This window comes from Gopherus evgoodei, chromosome 13, assembly GCF_007399415.2.
Source record: "Gopherus evgoodei ecotype Sinaloan lineage chromosome 13, rGopEvg1_v1.p, whole genome shotgun sequence".
NCBI classification, from domain to species: domain Eukaryota; kingdom Metazoa; phylum Chordata; order Testudines; family Testudinidae; genus Gopherus; species Gopherus evgoodei.
In genome coordinates, this window is record NC_044334.1 from 7964751 (window position 1) to 7983506 (window position 18756).

General features: G+C 41.5%; 1 protein-coding gene across 14 annotated transcripts in view; it reads right to left on the bottom strand.

Annotated features, from left to right (window-relative positions):
- PITPNM2 (phosphatidylinositol transfer protein membrane associated 2) overlaps positions 1-18756 on the bottom strand; it is a 191432-nt gene that overhangs the window by 129667 nt on the left and 43009 nt on the right. The window contains exon 1 of one of the 14 annotated variants that reach the window (XM_030582790.1): positions 2543-2561. The exons of 12 other annotated variants lie outside the window; for them this stretch is intronic. The gene's annotated coding sequence lies outside the window, so the exon portion shown is untranslated. Of the gene's footprint in view, positions 1-1245; positions 1267-2542; positions 2562-18756 lie in introns of those variants that run through there. One more of the 14 variants, XM_030582788.1, reaches the window with a different exon arrangement.

Sequence of the window (18756 nt, forward strand, 5' to 3'; positions counted from 1 at the left end):
GACAAGTCAGTTCTCATTAGAACTGCTCACCTTGCAAATTAAAAACACTCACTTCAGCTGCACTCACATTAAAATTAAATCAAAGTCACACACAGCAATTTATGTCATCGCATCTTTACAGTGCTAAGAGTGCAGCCCATACACTTCTAAGAACAGGTAGTTCATCTAGCCAGCTGAACTGAACAAACAGGAATACAAAACAAACATTACCTACTGAGGTCCATGATGTTATGAACTGATTTTTTCCCCTCTCTTAGTAAACCAAGCCCTAATAATAACAACCACCTTCATAAATAGCACATGATCTTTCATAAAGGAAAAAGATAATCACTTATTTGGTCCTGAAAACTACCTGCCAGACAGAAGTCTCTTTCTGGAATTAGCTTGTGAACATATAATCCATACACCATTACGCTGAAAGAAGAGTTGGAAATATTAACAAACTGCCAGCAGAATTTTTAGCCTACAGCTTGGCAGATAGTTTACAGATATTTAATAAAGAGTTTTGATAAGTACTGCCCACATACATTTATTGTTGTAAATGAATCCTTTAAAAGCCTCCCATGTAACAGCATAATTTTTGCTTCCAACAGTATGAAAATTCCATGCTCCTACCTCTGAGTAACTAGTAGGAGAGCAGCAATGGCTATGATATATACAGTATACTACATACATTCTGAGAACAGTATTACTGCCACAACCATTTCAAAAATCCTGTTTAAAAACAAAACACAAAGAAAAATAAATCTACACAACAGCAAATCTGGACAAGATAGAGAACACAAATTTGTCCTGCAGAGAACATGAAGGATGATAAAAGCAGAGCTGTTGTCTAAAATCTGACCTTTAAATTCTCCACTCGCTGTTAAATACTGCTCAGAAAAGTAATTTTTTTAAACTGCCAGTTTACATGAAGCAACCAGTAAGACAGACAGACACACACAGAGAGACGGACAGATGCACACTGCAACCAACTAAACATCAAAAAAGTTTAGTAACGCTCTGTCAATATAAATGAGCACTTAAAGATCCTACATGTGTCTCTCTCACATTCATACACAGCATTTCAGCCTCAGAGAAAAGAAAGTCTTTCACAGCACAAAACACACATTCCAGATCCAGCCCAACAAATGCAGACATATTGAAGTGCAGAGCCTAGACAATTAATTGGTACTGCGAGAATGTAAGCATTTCTTTATCCATTAAAAAACAAAATTTTAAACAACCTACAAACAGATAACTAACCTGGACTGTGAACCTCTGCTTAGAAAGCCAGCCATTTGCCCTTTTAGCGTTATTTGCTTTTAGTGACTTGTTGCTTAGTAAAGATGCTGAAGAGAAGGATCAATATTTTTACCCTGCAAAGAATCCATTTTGTATTCTGGACTAAAAAGCCATGTGTTTTTTGCTATAAACATGCACCCCTATATGGATTCTCCAAAACAGCATAAAAGCCAGCATTTACCAGAAACTGCATATTCCAACAATGCAATTTGAAGGGAAAAAAAGAGCAGAGAGAAAAAGCCTGAATTTCATACGAACTCAGTACAATTACAGTCAGTCCCAGATGAGCTGAAACAAACCACTGCTTTTTCTGGCTGCTTATATCAAAGTCCTGATAGATCTGTTGGAAGTGCCTCATGAAATATATTTCAAATAGCCCATTTGCTATTTAAAAGATCAGACACATTTTATTCTCAAACAAAATTCAAAACTACTGTTTCTAAGAGCTGACTGCTGAACTGCATCCCCGCAACATCCTCTCTGTCAGACTACCTCGAGCACAGGGCATTTCAAGATTGGAGGAATATTCTAACCCATAGTAAATAAATATCAGAGCCAAGGTCTCTAAGGTGAAAATGGGGCAGATACACTGTCTTCCTGGCATGTGAGGCACCCAGCAGTAGTATGGCATGAAGATCTCCTTTTATTAGCCTTTTCCTGAATTAAGACTCTATTTTCTATGGAAATATCACCAACAGTGATGAGAGGAGAAAGGGGGAAAAGTAAAAGGTGACTGAAGAATCAGACAGGTGCCAGAAACAAAACCAAAACAGAAAATGTCTGAAAACATCATCTTGCTTGCAAACATCTGCCTGCTCTCAAAGTTGCTAACAAAATACTTCTGCTCTTAAGCTAGTCTTTAATATAAACTAACCCAATTTCTAATATAGAAAAGGATTTATTCTCAAATCAATACAGTGAATAAAAAGAGTATTTCTCCATATTTCTATTTCCTTATCTATTTTAGAAAATACTATGTTCATAGCAGTACCATGTATTTCTCTGTATTATTCCTGATCTTGATAAGTACACTTTGCATGTTTAAGTATAAATTAAATAAATAAAGCTGCCCGATTACTTCCTGCACATCAGAATGGAACAAGCAGCACCCATCAGGATTCTCCCAGAAAGAATAAACTATTCTGTACCATCCACTTTCAGTCTCTCTTTTTAAAACAAACGTGTGTGTCTAATCCTTTGCCTTACAAGCCGACAGAACCACTGTATCACCATGCTTCCCAAGAAACCGCAAAATTACCTTGGGTGGGGGGGAACACAGTAAGCATTTGTTGGTCTGATATATTTTTGCAGAATCCTGAGGCATTCCCCTGTTCTGGCATCTTTAATGAGTTGGCTGCCACTTCTTTCATGACATGCCATAAAACCAGGAGAGCAGAGAGTGATGTATTCATGTCAGTTGGACACAAAAGCCATGTTCAGGCAAAAAAAAAAGAAAAGAAAACCGATTCTAAGCTAAGTTGCCATGGAGAAAAGGGGAGCTGTGAAGCAACTTGAAGTATGTGGTGAAAGGAGACAGTACAGTGTAGCCAGAGAGAAAGTAGAAACAAATGGGCCATCAGTGGCACATTTCTAACTGCACCCACTAACCTGAGGCTGAGAAGAAATTACTGGCAATTACTATTAATTTAACTTCCATGCAACAGTCATGAGCATGAGCCAGTGCTATCCTCACAAAGGCAAAACGAAAAACCACACACCGTTGCCAAATTAGCCTATTAAGATAATTGCATATTGTTGAACCTTTGTAACCATCGAAATCAGACAATGTACAATCACAATTACAGTAAAACGGCCCTAATATTTTCTGTACTCAGCAGCATTAGACCTATTGCCATCCCCCTTCTGTGAAATTACCAGCTTTGAAATGTCTCTTTCAGATAAACTATGGGTATTCCGGCTGGAGCGCTGCTACCATACTGCCTTTTCTACAAGGCAGAGACTGCACGTAAGGAATTAAGCAGCAGTTAGGTCACATTTCCAAAATATGCTATTTAGAAAATATACTATAATACAGCTAACTAAATAAACTGGATACAAACCACAGCCCTTGGAGCATTAGTTTGCAAGGGAGGCACCCACACCTTGCCCAACTGAAAGCTGTATTTACAGCCTGCTTGGAACCCAAAGGCTGTAGCTAATTTGCCTATGATGGAGCAGATTGCTTCTGCCCTCAGATTACCTTCACATGAATGTGTGTCCCCAAGCAGCAAAAGTCCCCAGCAGGATCAAATACTCATCTTTTTGTTAGTATTCTGAGTTGCCTGCAGCTGATGTTCATTGATTGCATAAAACACTGGCACTGGTGGACACACAGCATTGGTGTCCTTACTCAAGTTCATATACATACATTTCAGCTGCTAAGTGAAAAGCCTCCAGGGGGGCCCTCTTATGCTGGGGAGGGTGCTACAGGCCTTGCGAGGAGGATGCCACTTAGTCACTCACTGGCATGGTATGGCAAATGCAGAAAAGAGGAGAAGAGGCGCAGCTTGATGAAGAGGGGCCTCCATATCTTCTTCAGATCCTTTTATGCCATCAGGGAGCAAGTAGCAGGGTCTAATCAGAGCCAGTCAACCCAGAGCCCCTGAGAGGACTGCAACTAGTTAGATAGCTGGAACATGTATTTAATGCACCGAATATTTGCCCCAGAGGTGGACACACAGATAAGCAGAACAGCAAATAAGCATCTAGGATACTTATAAGTACCAAGAGCGTGTCAGTTTCCATAGAAGCAACAAAAGCCAGCTTGATGCCCCCAGCAGCACAGAGAAGCAGCCCCACTGAGAGACAACTCCCTCAATTTAATTTGTAAAGCTAAAATGCCACTGTAATGAATTAACAATTGTGTTCCATCATGTCTCAGCTTCCAGAATCTGAACAATATCGTGATATGGTTCCTGAAAGAGTAACTTCTAACTGACAAGTACGGGTGCTCATACACGGTGTCTCACGAACACTGCTCTTGGCAGCAAGCAGGTTGTGAAGAAGAGCGATTCTGTCACTAGCACTGGAATTAGGCTCCCTATAATTCAGTTGGGAGCCCCCTTTGGGAGTGTGATGGGGCATCTGCCCCCACATTGGCAGAAAATGGGTTTAAAGCAGCCCTAGGGAGGCTGTGCAGGAGGAAGCCAATCAAAGGGTTGAGGGGAGCAGCCAATCAGGGCAAAGCAGGTCCATATAAAAAGGGAGCTGCAGGGCAGACAAGGCCAGTTCTCTGTTGGGAGCCAAGGGAGGAAGGACTGGGTCCCTGATAGGCTGAGAGAACTGCCAGCACCCTGGACAGAGCAATGCTGCCAACAGAGGCCAAGGGAACAAGAGACAGATCCTGGCTGGCTGTTGGGGGTTGCAGACTGAGGCCCTGATGCAAGGGCAAGGACAGTGCTGGAACCACATGGGAAGTGGCTAGACTGTGGACTGCAGTTTGCCACTGAAGGGAGTGGCCGGACAGGAGATTACAGGTCCCCTGGAAGGGGAGAACAGAGTGTGGCGCAGCCAGAGGGCAGTGTCATGAAGAGGATGCCAAGGTCCTGGGAGTGATGTGGGTCCAGGAGCAGAGGTGACGGTGGGCGAGACACCACCAGAAGAGGACACAGAGCTAATTCCCAAAACAGCCAGGAGGAGATGCTGCAACCCCGTCACAGGGAGCCACATATTTTAAAACAATTTGTCCAAAAGAGATGTTTAGTTTTTGTTTTGTTTTTTTTTAAAATGAGTAGTAAAATCTTGTTTGTTCTTTTTCTCCTGGGTTTGTAGTTAGGGATCCTCTTACACTGCTAATTCCCTCTCACCATGGTCATTAGCTAAGCCTCAGGCATACAAACCAGGCAATAGGACCTGGAATTTACAGCTTCAAATAGCAGTAATAATAAAATAAGAATAATAATTAATAAAAAAGCTAGACATCTGTCTTCTAACCTCCATGAACTGCTGTAGTATTAGGGCTTTTCTCAGCTGTTGACTGCAGCCACTAGAGATTGACCCCATCCTCTCACACAGATAAGTTAGCCATTCATTCCAGTAGGGAGCAGTAATACATACACAAGCATTTATCCCATACCCACCACTCCACATCAGTCTAGAGAGTTTCTTGTTTGTGCACCTCACAAGTTATTTTAAATGCAGAATGGATGTTCACAGGCCTTCGGCCAACTGAACATTTTCCAGATGGTTTAACATCCCTAACTTAAAAATAAAAGAGGTTTAAGGGAGTCATTAAAATGTCAAGTTTAACAGGATTGAAGAGAGTGGGGGGAAACTTATTTAATTTATAAAGTGGCATCAAAAAATAGTCATGAAAACCAAACTTCAATTTTTGTGCACAGAGAAAGTCCTTGTACTCATACAACAATACTCATCTCAAATTAAAGATACACCAGAAGATTTGGGTTTTGTTTGAATGGGGAGGGCAAGAAATCTTTAACTAGGTTTGGCATCACACAGCCATGTTTGCTTAAGGTATTTTCATTCTCTTGAAGGGAGATTTTTCACAGTGACAAATACTTTTATGTGGTGGTTCAAATTCAGAAATTGCTGGCCCATTTTAAATCTTCAGCCCATGCTTATTCACATGTTGGAACACATCCTTAATAGGGGAGTCAGTTGTTCTTTTGCATTAAGGAAAACTCTGCTAAAATGCTGTTCTCATTTCCAACAGAACAGAGAGCCAAACAGCAGCAAGCTGTATTTGAGGACCAGAATTTTTGGCAAATAGGTCAAGAAAGGCAGCTGTATTCACAGAAAGTGTGCACATCTCAACATACTTCGGGCTGCTGATTTGAAGCATGTCATGGGAGGCAGAGTGTACACTAGGAAAATTAGCCATTCTTGACAACAGCTTCCCTGTACCTCTCAAATGGTTGTTGCAAAACAGTTGCCCCACTGGAGCACAGAGGGTCAACGTTAATATTTAATATGTAATATTTATATTACAGTAACACCCACAGACTCTATACAAACTTAGAGAGAGACATACAATACCCCAAGGAGCTTGTATTCTAAGGCTTTGTCTTTACTGTCAAAAGGTGTGTTTTTACTGTGAGATAATTAATGCACATTACCCAGCCCATTCTAGAATTCTAGTGGAGACAAGGCTCTGCAGTTTTACCATGAGGTAACCTAGGCGAGATCAACTGTGGGTGGCTCGAAGGGTAGATGGGGGAATTTGTGTGTGAAAGTGTTGACCCCACCTAGCTGCTCCACAGTAAAAACTACAGGTGCCTTGCATCCACTATGATTTTACAGCAGGACTGCTATTGTGCATTAATTATTATAATAATAATACAAGTTATAGCAAATAGCTCTAGATACGTAGCAGAAGGGACCATTGTGATTATCTAGTTAGACCTCCTGGATAGAGCTTCCCCAAAATAATTCCTAGAGCAAATCTTTTAGAAAAACTTCCAACCTTGATTTAAAAATGATCAGTGATGGAGAATCCACCATGACCCTTGACAAATTGTTCCAATGGTTCATTACCCTCCCTGTCAAAAATGTATGCTTTATTTCCAGTCTGAATTTGTATAGCTTCAACTTCCAGCCACTGAATCACGTTAGATCTTTCTCTGCTAGACTGAAGAGCCCATTGTGAAATATTTGTTCCCCATGTAGATACTTACAGACTGTAGTCAAGTCACTCCTTAACCTTTTCGTTGTCAAGTTAAATAGGTCAAGCTCTGAGTCTATCACTATAACAATCCTCTAATCATTCTCATGGCTCTTCTCTGAACCTTTCAAATGTGTTCCTACAACATGTGTTGAACTGGTCTGACCATACTGACTCCAGAAGGACAGTTGTTTAAAACCATTTAGAGACCAGCCTGGAGGAAGCCATTTTAACAACAGATGTTAAAAGCAGCCCATTCTCCGCATGCAGGCAAGGCCAGACAGAACTGTTACAAGCAACAAGTTTCCTAATTTCCACATACAAGTGATTCTAAGAACTCTGGCCTAAACATCCTGAATAGTAGAATGAATTAAACAACAGCGTTGCACTTCTGAAATGCCTTTCGTCAGAGTATCTCCGAGTACCTTATGAAGGCTCAGTAAGCCATACAATAACCCTGCAAAGTGCAGTTATCCCCTTTTTACTATGAGGAAACTGAGGCACAAAGAGGCAAACGGTATGATTTTTATTAGGAAAGAATAATAAGTAAAACCAAAACTTTCCAGAGAGAAGTGCAACTTCAGCTGACAGCATCCCTATGAAATGTCAACACCTAAAAGACATGGAGGAACATGAGGAGGAGTGGTTTGCATGTTTGGTTTATTTTGGGTATGTCAGAACTAGAGTATGAAGAGGAAAAAGGAAAACGAATAGCTAGTTCCGCAAAGTTTTCGGAGGTGAATGTGCCAAGGATTACTCTAGCTCAGAGGTGGGCAAACTACGGCGCACGGGCCATCCTGCCAGGCCCCCTGATCTCCCAGCTGGCCCCAGTCCCTCCCCTGTTGTCCCCCCTCCCCCACAGCCTCAGCTCACCCTGCCGGTAGTGCAGCAGTATGGCTGGCTCCAGCTGGGCAGTGTGGCTCAGGGGCAGATTTATAAATGAACACAGGGTGCCCTGGCACGAGGCCCCCCCAACAACAGGGGGCCCCAGGGCAGCTCAGCACCGGTGCACCCCCTGTGGGGAAGGAGGGGTTGCACTGAGGAGGCAGGAGAGCAGGAGGGTGGTGCGGGTGGTGGGAGCACAGGGAACACGGACGGAGGATTCAGGAGGAGCACTGGACGGCTGTGCCACCAGCCGGAGAGAAGTGGTGCTTTGAAGGGGAAATCGCTGCTTCTCTCCAGCTGCGCAGCTGCCCCTGCTCCTCCAGAGTCTTTCGCCTATGGTCGCAGGGCCACATTCCAAAAGGGGCTTGTGGGGGGGAAGGGTGGATAGAGGGTGGGATCCCAGGGGGGTGGTTAGGGGCAGGGGATCCCAGGAGGGGGCGGTCAGGGGACAAGGAGCAGGGGGAATGGATGGGTTGGGGGTGGGAAGTGTGAGGGGGCAGGAAGCAGGCTGTTTGGGGAGGCACAGCCTTCCCTACCCGGCCCTCCATACCGTTTCCCAACCCCGATGTGGCTCTCGGGCCAAAAGTTCCCCCACCCCTGCTCTAGCTAGTCATTTCATTACAGCAAACAGGGAGTGTAATATAGATGATAACCCAGTCACTGAGGCTAACTGCAACGAGGAAATAAATCACCATTTTATTACTAAGTGTCTTCAGTATAATTTTAAAAGATTGTCACACTGGAAGCCACTTTCTTAGCCTGATAAGTTAAGGGAGGACTCAGAAAATGCAGATCACTCCTGAATGCCTGACTGAACTGGCCAATCAGAATTGTTTTAAATTCTATTCATTTGAAAGGATTTGTACACTTTAGCAGTGGCCTTTAATCAAAAAAACAGCAGAACTTGAAACTCTGAAAGTGGTCTGCCTCATCAAATACTCAAATGAGGTCTGCATTTCCCAAGTCCTAGCTGAATTTTTTGTTAGGCCTCCAGCCTGCAGAGACTCATGAATAACTTCACTTATGTGAGCAATTCTGTAGAACTCAACAGGATTATGCATACGTGTAAGCATTTGAAGGGTCAAGCCTTTAGATTGGACCTTTTGTATCCACAAATGGCAGGGCACAGAGAGAGAGAAACCAGCCTTATTCAGAGAGAAACCACAGCAGATGGAGAAAGAGAGAGATTTATATATTCAAATGTAGTCAGTATTTCTCTGAAGTCTCATCAGTTCTTCTTCAGAAAGATGGTATAGTTGCAAAAACAAATATTCCTACCAAACATGCTCAAATAGCTCTTCCTGTCTCAGTGGGAGTGGAGGGGGGAATTAAGTGTCATAAGAAAGAACAAGATTAGTGTTCCGTCACAGAGGGAAAATACGGACAACTGAAAAAAAATTAAATTAAAATTCAGCAGTGAAGAGAAGTTCAGGATTTAGTTTACTGGTCCTGGATATTTTGCATCATGAACAAGAAAGGACCCATGAAATCTGATGAGCACAGAGGAGAGATTCCCTTCCATACAATGCTATTGCATGATCAAAAAGAAACATGAAGGGTGTAAAATTCATTGCTTCCGTACTATGTAATCCTATTTACAGTTCTCTCTCTTTTTAGGCTTTGGCTGAAAGTTGGAAAAAATACATAATCCCTGCTAATAAATGCTTTAATAAATCATAGGGGCACCTCATCATGGGGGAATAACTACCACTATTAGAAGTGATACCTATAGTAAATACAATACTTAACACAAGGAAACACACAAAAGTATCTAAGCTGTTAAGTCTTTTTAATTATCCCCCTTATTAGTGCAATTATAATACTGGTTGCTTTTTCTGTTCAATATTTTTTTCTATAAAAGGCACACTGCATATTTGTCCTATTAATATTTCACTGATTATTTTATTTTCCTTACTTTCTAAGGCCTCAATCCTGCAAATACATACATACATTCTTAATTTTACATACGTGAATAGTTCCACTTCAGTTACTGAGACAATTCATGCACACAAAGTTTAACATATGTGAATGTGTCTACAGGATTAGGGTTGTATTTTGTACCAGCATCTCCTTCAAGAAAAATGAAGAAAGCTATATTATGGAGAGGAACGCCATCCTTTCAACAATTATTGAAGCTAGCTTCTAATGACAAGCGCAAATCCGACATCCCACCAGATCCTAATTTATACAAAATCAAACCAACCCACCTGAAATTTCACATCCTAGTTCAGGTAATAATTTTTTGTTAAAAAGATATGCTCTGAATTTTCATATTGGTCCTCATACGGAGTCAGTAACATCTCTTCCGGGTGAAAACAACATTTCTCTATGTATGCATCAAATATTGTTATAGGTTCAAGAATATGTATGAACAGGCCAGATGAAGTTAACATTTATAGTATTTATTTTGTTGGTGAATTATCAGTTACAGAAACTAACATACAAGAATTAAGAGACAAGGCTTTTCCCCTTTGCTCTTGTGAGCATTTATTTTATTGTCAGACAGGCAGAGAAGGTTCCCCAAACAACCCCTCATCACTTCCCTCTGGTCATTCTACAGCCAAGAACCACACCTCGCCGTTACCATATTATAGTATAAAGTGTGCACCAAGTAAATTTCAATACTATTTTATCTAGGTTTGACTCTATTCTTCTCTTTTTGACCTGTTAGGGAAGGAGCCCCAGAGTGGTCTCTATCTCCACAACCCAGGGTTTCATTTTTGTCATTAGCCGAGCGTTTTAGACAGATCTCCATAAAGTGAGTTTATCCTGGATCCTGTGAATACAGATGTATTTCATTGCTCAAACATAGGCCATTCTAGATTGCAGGTGGTAAGTCCTTAACAGATGTCAAGTCCTTAAGTAACAAAGGCAGAGGATCAAGAGGCATCACAATGCTAAAACAGAATGACAAACAAAATCACCTCCACCAAAGGGACAGAATTGTCACGGGGTCCAGTTTGCATGGCCTTTACAACATTCAGGCTAAACGTCAGGAAATATTTGTTCTTTGTGGCAGGGAAATAAAAAGCCAAGGAATTATTTTGTCTCAAGTCTCTCAAACATCAGTTGTATTAGAAGTATGTTTTATTCCCTTTCTTCTTCTTCTCCAGGTGTCCTTCTCTACAACAAGCCATTAAGACATCCTCAAACTTTTGCCTTCTCCTACACACACACACACACACACACACACACACACACACACACACACACACACACACACACACACACAGAGCTGGATCTCAGGACACCTTGAGGGGACTTAAGCTCTTCAAAAGGAGTGAAGTCACCAGGCACTAAAAATAGCTACCGAGCACCTAATCTTACAAAATTGGATCAGTGGAATTGAGTTATTATTGATGGGACAAGTATTCACTTATCAGCCTACACAGGACTTTCTTTCTCCACTACTGGACTAGCTAGAGTAAAATTTTCAAGAATGCCTAAGGGGCTTACGTGCTTTTGAGAAAAAGAGACTTAAGCTGATGTTGTTTACATGCTACTGAAAATTTTATCCCATATGTCTAAGAGTGTGTTGGGAGTCACTAAGAAAACACAAGTTGCAAAGAGATTCTGAGAGGTAAACTTCCCACTCCAGCAGGAGGGAAACAGCTTGAGTTCTCCCAGCCAAACTCTCACAAAGCCAAGCTGGCAGGGTATATCATGCTCTTATTCAGGGGAAAGCCAATCCTACTCCTGATTTATAAAAGATCACTCACTTGCAAACATGGCTTTCCTCCTGAGAGGGTAACATTCTGCATCTCTTTCCTTGCTATTTAGATATAAACATTATAAAGCACAAGCAATTTCTCTCTTTCTCCTCGCACTCCCCACTTCATCTCTTTTGAAAAAGACATTTTTTGAGAGCAATGGCTAAAGAGAGATGCTTAAAATATGTCACAGAATCACAGACTATCAGGGTGGGAAAGGGACCTCAGGAGGTCATCTAGTCCAACCCCCTGCCCGAAACAGGACCAATCCCCAGACAGATTTTTGCTCCCGATCCCTAAATGGTCTCCCTCAAGGACTGAACTCACAACCCTAGGTTTAGCAGACCAATGCTCAAACCACTGAGCTGGTCCCTAGGTGGGGGATGCATTTAGAGGTTGGTTCAAATACCTCAAACTGCAGGAAAGTTCCACTTTAGGGTTTAAGCTTTCAAACAATACGAGTGATTTAGGGGACCCAAACTGAGACATCTTAAAAGGGCCTCATGCTCAGAAGGGCAAGTGTTCACATTTTGCCTTTAAGGCATCTCAGGTTGGGCACCAAAGCCAAGCATTCACTCATCCCTTTTGAAAAGACAGGCCCAGATCCCGACATGAACTTTACATCTCAAATCCATTTGCAGATGACCACACAGAAATTAAGTAAACAAGTTTTACAAGAGCAAACAGACTTCCACAGGTTCACCAGATAATTGTTTCCCTCCATGTTTTAAAATTAAAAAGGGAAAAAAAAAAAAAAAGAGACAGTCAGACATCTGGGTTATGTTCTAAATGTAATTAGAAGTCTGACAACAGGACAGAATAATGTCAAACAAATTACAAGCAATGTGCTTTCATTCACAGGGTGACAAGTCAACAGACTGATTTAAAACTGATTAGGTACCAACTCCTTAAATAAAATAAACATGCACTCACACACAAAGCAACTGGGAGTCCAAATATACATTTTGTTTTCCCTGGGGCAGGGCTGAACAGCATGTTTATATCCCAAGAGCCATCTGAATTATATCTATGGCCAACATTTTTAGAAGTGCCCATTTATTTTGGGTGCCCAAATTGAGACACTCTGGTCCCCAATTCTCAGAAGTGCTGAGCAGTCATAACTTCCATCAAAACCAACAGCAGTTGCTTGCAAACAAGGAGGAGAGAGTGTTTGCAAAGTAGGCAAAGAAGTTCCAGAGGGTGCAGCTTCTGCTCTGTTTTGTGTGATACAATCTACTGTTGTAGGTAAAGTCACAGAGCCCCAAACTCAAGTCTTGGGAGGCAGAAAGTTTTCCCTGGTGCATTTCTCAGGTTCCCTCTGCTATTGGGTTACTCAGCGCAATGACATCTGCAGAATAGCAGTGGAATCATCTCACAGTCAGAGGCCTAAATGCTGCCTGCATCAGAAAGACACAAAAAAAGAGGGAAAAGCAGCCAGAAAACTCTGCAGCATTTCCCTGTCTCTCACTGGGGAATAGATTTACTGATTGTGAAAGGAGCCTGGGCCAGGAACTTCGGAGAAGTCAAGGACCCGTGGGGAAATCTAGCTCCAGTCTCACAAGAGGCATTCTCCACTGTTCCCTGGAGTGTCCATCCCCCACTCCTGCTAGACAGCATATCCCTGAAGAGTTACACTGCTAACGGGTATCACCCAGGGCTATGCCCCAACCCTTCCCCCCTCACCCCAAATTGGGAAGAAATAACATAAGAGGGGTTAATCCCACTTTCCACTAGTGCTTGAGGAAGCTTCAGTAGCGGAGCCCAGGTTTTGAGCAGATATAGAACTGGGGGTTGATGGGTTTTATTGGTGATGCCACTTTCAATTATACCTATTGGCTTGATATGGTGCCACCAAAGGACATCGGTGGATGATTCTCCCACCTACCCTGTCCCCCTATTAGCTCCACCATTGGAGCAGCTCACGCACTGTATGGGCTCTCCATCTCCAACCCAATCTTACATAATGCTAGCCAAGACAGATTCTTCAGGGTTCTGAGGTGGGGGCTAGGAAAGGAGAAAATGCTCCAAACTCCCCCGCTGCACACTCCTACCAGAACACTTCTACCTAGATAATGGACCTTTCCTCTCCTCTTCACATCATGCAGCAGTGGAAAATATCTGCCCTATATAATCAGAAAGGGGAAGACGTAGGAACCTCAAACCACGTCTCCTCCGGTGGGAGAGTTGCATTTCCAAACATCATGCCCTCAAGACACCAGCACTTCCTCTCTCCTTGCAAAGCTTTTCCATTCATCTTAATAAAAGCAATGCTGTGGTGGTGTACATGCAGCAATTCTCTTAATATTCTCATGCTAACAGGAATTCTCTGTTGGTTTGAATGACAGCAGCTTCATGATAATGTCAATGTAAAGCTAAAGGAGACAGTGTTATGCTGTGAAGAAAGGAAAAAGCAAGCAGGAGAGACTGCAAAATGTAAGACAGCAACAGAGTGATGTCAAAAAATCACTGTCAACATAAGTCTGTGGAGACTTTAGGCTGCAAGAAGCAGCACAACATAACAAGATGGAACAACATACGCGGTGCAAATCTATGCCAAAGAGGAGAGCACAGGAGGAAGGAAAAAGTTATAAGTGTTACAAAAGCAAAGAGAATTAAAAATGGCACTGTCCTGATAAAATAAATCAGGTTTCTTTTTAAAGCAAATGTCTTTCCCCATGTTTCTAGTACTGTAGTATCTGTTACAAAGCTGAAAGGCTTTTAAAAGTCTAGCTCACTTTTCACCATTGTGCCACTTACTTTTGGCTTCTCACTGTTTTGGCAATGAAAAAACTGGTCAATTTCACAGTCCAATTCTCATGCACTAGTAAATGATTGAATACGTAGATCAATGAACTGCAACTGGAGGTCTGAATACTAGAAGCAGTTAATGAAAACTGTTTTAATAGTTGACTTAACATATCTTTATTAATACATGCTTGTAATATACTCTCCCCAGCCCTTCATCTCCCAAATCCTAGTATTACAACATAACTACCACAGCCCTTTTAAACGAGAACATATTAACACAAATGTAGAAAGGTCCAAACATCCTCAAGGGTTAACATTTTCCAGGATGGGAAAGGGATGTACTACGCAACATTCACAGATCAAATTCTGTTCTCACATTCGCTAGAGTAAAATGTAACCACAGTGAAGCCACTGCAGTTACTTCAGACCAATACCAATGTCACTCAGAGCAGATTTTAGTCCATTAAGCATAAATTCCTCCAAACAGCCTTGAAGTTTACCTGAAATGGATTTTCACTCAGTTGTTCAGGTGGCTCAGTGCCAAAGAGGATCCCAGCCAGACAGCAAACTGGAACCCAATCCACATCACACATCAGAGCAAGCAACTTCCTCCAAAGTTATAATTCCCACTCCCGAAAACATCTGATAGGGGCTGTGAAAGAGCAATGCATGTTAGGCTCTCTCCTATTACTATACTCACAGATCATTCCCAACCACCTCTAAACAGGGCATACAGGTGGCCTCTTCCTAGACCTGCTCTATGTCTGGAGGGCTGTGAGACATGGAGGCCCTACCCACTCACCCTGTCCTGCAGCAACGGAACCAGAAAGGGATCCTGCCATTTATCTGGGCCCTCAACTCATTCTAGGGATTTCTCACTGTTTTCAGATTTCTATGCTAACACATTTTAACCTACTTTTATCATACCTTACCCTACAGGATACCATATTATGCAGCATAATCATTCACAAGGCATCATCAGACATTCTTGGTGACATTTCTTATGTGGGATTTCTTTTAAACAGTACAGGGCTGATAAAGCACAGGGCTTGGTATTATGCCTAGTTTCATTTAACATGCTTATTAATGATCTGAAAGAGAAAATGTAATCAGCATGTTAATACCATTCACTGATGATGATATGAAATCAGAGGATGTTGTGAAGACCACAGAGGATTGAGAACACACACACACACACACACAAAGATAATAGACTTTTGTAGAGAATTTAGAAATATGGGGCTGAAATAACAAAACGTGAGTTTCAGCTTGGAAAAATGCAAGCAAATACATTGGGGGAAAGATAACTCAGGACACCTGGGGATAGCAGTAGACAGTAAATTAAATATCAGTTTGCACTGTGATATGACAACAAAAAATCCCCTTGATTCTGAGTAGAATATACAGAGGCAAACTATAGATCTAAGAGGTGAGGTCTCTCTCTCCAGCAGTGGTGAGAACTCAAGAGGACACAACGCATTGTAGAGAACTGTCAAGGGGGCCTAAGGGAGACAGGACTCAACCCATAGAAAGTAATAATATAGTTGCCTCAAGAAGGTGCTTGCGCAAAAGGCCCCAATCCTGCAAAGTCAATGAGTGTTGAGTGACCAAGTTCCTTCAGTCACCCACCTTGAAAATCTCAGCCTCAGCATCATAAAACAAACCAACCAAGGGGAAGGGAAAATCACTGTATAAGGAAAGAGTATAGCTTAACTATGTAGTAACTAAGATGGAGGTATCAATCTGCAAGCATTTGCAGGGTGAAAACACCAAGGAAGATGATTCAGGATAGCTCAATGTGAGTATACAGCTAGGAGTGCCTGGAATAAATTAAAGCAAAAGTAAATTTATGAGTAACATCAGGGAAAACATATTGGCAATAAGATGTCACGTCATGAAACAGTCCCTAAGTGAAGTGACAGAAGCCCCATTCCTTAGGTCATTTAAAGCTCGACTGGAACAAGTACTGGAGAATCTATTGAAGAAACCAATTCTGTCTTGGCAGGAGGATGAATGAAGAGTGAATATAAAATGTCTTTTCCATCTTAAAAATGTCTATGGATTCTTCAAACAGCTCCTTGGAGCTTTCTTTTATTTCTCTTAGACCTTCACATATTTACACTTGTAAACAATTTAGTTTAAGAATTAAACTAAATATCTGAAGCAGGTACTGGGCCAAATTACCTATTCATGAAAATAGAAAATTTGTATTAATTTAAGCGAGTAAACATCAACAGTAATTCTAGAATTAGTCAGGGTCAGATTCTAGACCGGCCAGTATACTTAGCAATTCTTTTTATGAATAGCAATGACAAGGTTTAAGCAGGCAGTGCTGTCATTCAGGAAAGAAATAGTGCTCCATGTGTAATAATGTATACATGTTTTTTAAAAAGCCATCTAAAACCTAGCAGTTTATTAGGGTGAACATCAAACAACAGAGAGTTTTACCTTTTGATAAATAATGAAAAATGCAGCAGCACTGTGTCTGGAAGATTTCACGGACGGCTTCTTGTTAACATCTAAGGGAAATTGTTCTCTAGCTGCTGCATCAGGGGCCTTGCACATTCGCTGTCACCTGAACCTCACAGCTAATTAGCTCTTTTTAGTCTGGAAAGGGTAGTTCAGGGAGAGAAGACTTGAGAAAATATACCAGATATATCATTACTACAGCCACTCAAAGACAACAAGTAATCCTTCAACTTCCATACTGTGAATTATTACCCTATGGAGCTTAGGCAATAATATTTTCCACCACCAAAACCAACCTATCATGCCAGAAGTCAGAAAAAACACAGCCTTAAAACAGAAGTAAAATGACTGAACTGACAACTGGACAGACAATCTGAGAAAACAGGCCTTCTATACTACAGTAAATCTTAGATCCTGCCATAGAGATCTAAGTCTCCCATTGACTGACACAGAAGGGCAGACCAACTATTATTATTATTTGTATTATCATTGTGCCCCAAGAGCCCCAGTCATAGATCAAGATCCTATTGTGCTAGGTGCTGTACAAACAGAACAAAAAGATGATCCCTGCCCCAAAGAGTTTGCAATCTAAGTATAAGATAAGAAACAATGGATTGACACAGGCAGACAGGGCAGTGTAAGGAAACTACGAGAGCATGTCAGCATGACCTCCGCACACCAAGAGCCTAACCACTGTCAATTTTTTTTGTTAGCATTGTGGCAAACGAGAGTCTTCCTCCAACATACTGGATACAGCTTGAAATAATATGTGAGACCCATAGGCTGAAAAGGTTGGACCTACACAGTCCCAGCCCGGGAAAGCTTACAGCAAGAAGCCAGCAACTCATTAACTCCAGAACGGGGTGCTTAGCATCTCTCTGCATGAGGCACATACTCATTGCATTTGGGCAACTCAAAGCTTATTGCAAATGTCTGTGTGTGCGCGTTTGTGCTGGGGAGCATAAGCGACAGCAGAGCAGAGCACTGATTTTGACAGAGGTGACCAACAGTCCAAAGATTAGACTGGCTACAGCTTGTCTTCAATTTGAAACAAAAACACTGCAGATGCAATAGCAGGGCATTGGTCCAGACTAAGGCTTCTTTGACCACTCCTCTCACATCATGTTTGTAATTGTTTACAAAAGCTGACTGCTTGAAACCATGAACAAATGATGTACATTTTATCCTGCCCTATAGCTGTAAAGGTCATATTTAGCCTTCTTGTCGAGGGGAGAAATATTGTGCTAAACAGAGCAGCACACCATCTATTCTAGGTTTAAGTAATGATACTATCACACAAGCTTTCTCGTACAATCCTTTGATTTACAGCCTTATATGTACATTTTCCAGGGTTTGTTCACTTTTGCTTTAAGTAAAATGCCAATATCCTGCAGAGTCTTGCAATATTGACCGCAAATGTTGCTTAATAATGCATTACACTGCCATAGAAATTTGCATCCAAAAATCTCACATCAGAAGATAGACAGGATAAGAATCATTTGTGGAACAAAAGTATTGTTTTCCATGGCCAGACTTTTTCCAGAAGTAGAGTCATAAACACTTTATGAACAGGTTATTTTTATTTGTAAGCATTTCCATGGTGCTCACCATTGTAATATCCGAGTATCTATTGTCACCTTTGTACAGTTTAAAAGGAGAGAGAACAAAAGCAAGGGATTAGCCTATAAAACCAACCTAGAAAGCCTTCTACATGCTTAAATCTTCAGCACAGAAATATAAGCACAACTTCAGACCCTAAGGCTTCATATCAGTAATTAAAGCTTCACCTTGACTTGATAAATACACTATAACATATTGATCAAGAGCAGATTACAGCAATATATGCATTCAGCATTCACTCCTTCTTTAGTATTTTGACAGCTCCCCCTAGACACTTCTGTCAATATATATAATCTTGCATTGTCCATGTTGCATGGCAGGGCTTCTCAACAGCTTGCCAAGGCCTCAAAGCCATAACAACAGTCTCTTTTAGGCACGGTTTTATTATCCAAACATAACCAAAAAAACAGTTCCTCAGCT